The sequence below is a fragment of the Heliangelus exortis genome, chromosome 3 (assembly GCF_036169615.1).
Source record: "Heliangelus exortis chromosome 3, bHelExo1.hap1, whole genome shotgun sequence".
NCBI lineage: Eukaryota > Metazoa > Chordata > Aves > Apodiformes > Trochilidae > Heliangelus > Heliangelus exortis.
Genome location: NC_092424.1, coordinates 74,483,645 through 74,486,405, shown reverse-complemented (window position 1 = coordinate 74,486,405; position 2,761 = coordinate 74,483,645).

Below are 2,761 nucleotides of genomic sequence, written 5' to 3'. Positions count from 1 at the left end.
CCCAGCCCAGCCCGCGGCAGCGGGGAGGGCCGCGCAGCGCCGGGCTGCTTCGGCGGCTCCTTCGGGCGTCGTTGCGCGGCTGCGCAAGGTGGCGGGGAGGGGAGGAGGGAAGAGAGGGGCCGAGCCTGCCCCTGCGGAGGTGTCCGCGTTACCGCCCCGGGCTGGCTGAGGGGATGGAGGGGGGTCTCGGCGGCTGTTGTCTAAAATTCAGGGCGGAAAGCCGTGATGCTGAGTGCGCTGCACGCCTGGGGTTTGGCCTGCAAGCCGGTCCCGGTGAAATACCTCTGCTCTGCTTCTCCGAGCATCGTTGCGCTATTCCTCTAAGAAAGAACAGAGGCCTCGGATTTTATCTCGTATTTGGGGCAAAAGACGCTACCCCGTCATGTCCCAGTGTTTGGTTGCAGCTGAGCATTAACCACAGCTGAGCATTAATCACTAGCGTCTCTGACATCCCGCCGCAGTTTTCTATCAAGTGTTGCAATGCTCGGTGGAGGTGACTGAGAACACCTTTAGAGGCAGCAGTGTACAGAGAAAGAAAGCAAATACCGCCGATTATTCGGCACCGAGAGTCCCAGCGCTCCCTTGCCCGCAGCCTCCCTGCAGCGCTGGGAGCCTGGGGTGCCCCATGATGGTATGGGCAGGACTTGATGTGACATTTTGCCCAACATCCACAGCTCTGCACCTCACCCTGACCCTGGAAAGCTGACAGCAACCTTTGTTTTCTGATTAATATCACTGCCCAAATACTTAGTTCTTCATTAAATGCTTGGGTGTCTACTCAGCTAGTCCAAAAAGCAAGTGAGATATTGTATTATGCCATCAGAGGCAGTAGAAATGACCCAATACTTCACACAAATTGAGCAGCTTTCAGTGTCCAGTAGGGGATAGACAAGCTCTATGACCAGGGTATGGGACAAATTAAGACAAAAAAGGAAGAGAAGAACCCTATGTGAAGCCATGGAGCTGAGATCCATGTGTCGACCTCTCCAAGTGCCAGTGGTGGCCAGCTGTGCATTTAGCTTTGCAGTTCCACATCACTGAAAGCACCAGTCTCTGCCTCCTGCCTGCACACACCAGGAAAGATACTGTGCTCTGACACTTTCCTGCAGTACCTCTGTGCAGCATTTCATTTTATTCCTCACTTTTAACTTGTTTACTGGTGCTCCCTGGTTACCCACAGGCTACAGTGCCAGAGCCCAATGTTTGGTATATAACATGTGTTTGATACTGTGCTGATGCATGGCTCTCAGGAATTAATGAGCTCAGAGAGATCCCAGGGACCTGGTAAATCTTGTTCCACAAACACATTGCTCCCTCCAAAACCTACTGAGCACTTTTGGCCGTGAGGCACTGGCTGAGCACCCTCTTCACAGCTCCTGGGCCACTCTATACTACAGGTGACACAACGGTAATGAAGTAAGAGTGCAAACTGAGTGCAAATTTGCCGCATGAGGTTTTGTTAAGTTCTTATGATAGGGCAGAGGAGAGATGAAGAAGAAAAGTGCTTTTTTCCCTCTGCTATAGCACATTCAAATCTCAGGCTAAAGATTCAAGTGGCAGACAGCCTAATAAATCTGGACTGTCACAGGCTGGCAGCTGGTCTCAAGTTTTTGCTACCGCAAGAGAATTGCTTGCTGTGATAAAGATAAGAGGGATGCAGTTACAGATGGGATCTAAGCCTCTGTGAGGGCAGAGAAAGGTCCTGGGCAGCCATATCCCAGCTGCCGCCTCTGCTTGCCTTTCAGAGGCAAATGAGCTATAAGGGGCGGGTCAGAATGTCACATTTTGGTAGCCAGAGCTTAACACCAGCAAATAAAGAACATGGATGAAAGACAAGTTCTGTACCCTCATACCTGTTCTACACACTTGACTCCCTGTGCTCTGCCAGCCTCTCTTCCTCACATTTTCAAAGTCTCCTGCCAGCAGATATAGAATTTATCTGGCTTGGCAGTCTGGTAGCCAATCTTGCCCCCCCTTGCTGGGGGCAAACCAGCAAGGACCGTGGAGGGGGGGTGGGCAGGGAAGCAATAATAAACTCATCAGTGCTACTAGATTTTCATGCTGGTTATAAAAACTCCTGTTTTTCATTACATTTTTTTTTCTTTCTGTAATGTCTTTGCACTTATTTGAAAAACCCTGTGGTTAGCCTGGCGGGCTGCCCACAAAGCTGTCAGTCTTCAAACCATGATCTGAGCCCAGGAGTTGTGATGGTTCTTTATGCAAGCCTACCACAGAAGCTGTTCCCTCTGTATTTTGGCTGAGAACTAACCATTTTAAAAACCATGATTCACCTTAAATACATAGCCCTGAGTTTTGTTTTCCTCTACTGCTGATAACTGGGTTTGAACAGCAGTTTTCACTCATCAAATCCTCCCCAGGGCTTCAAGAAATATGGTCTTGCATCTTCCACTCATCTGCCACACTGATATCAGCCAGGGCTCCTACTCACTGGCCTCTCTCCACCCAGCAGCCAGAGTTTGGGCAACATGGAGCTTTTAACAGCTTTCTTAACAAGGACGGGTTGGTTTTTTGGGTTGCTTTGCCTGAAGCTGAAGTGCCTCACTGTGCCCATGTACTGTGAGTGTCTGACCCCAGCCAAAGTTACCCCCCTGCTCAGGTGGGGCTCTCTCTTTGTGTGCTGGGAGGGCACCCTCCGTGGGTATAGAAATGTTTTCCTCCTCTTTGAAAGAGACCAAACTTACCGAGCCTTTGTGGGCAGAAGACATAATTTAATAGGGTTTCATGGTAAGGGCTTAGTTTT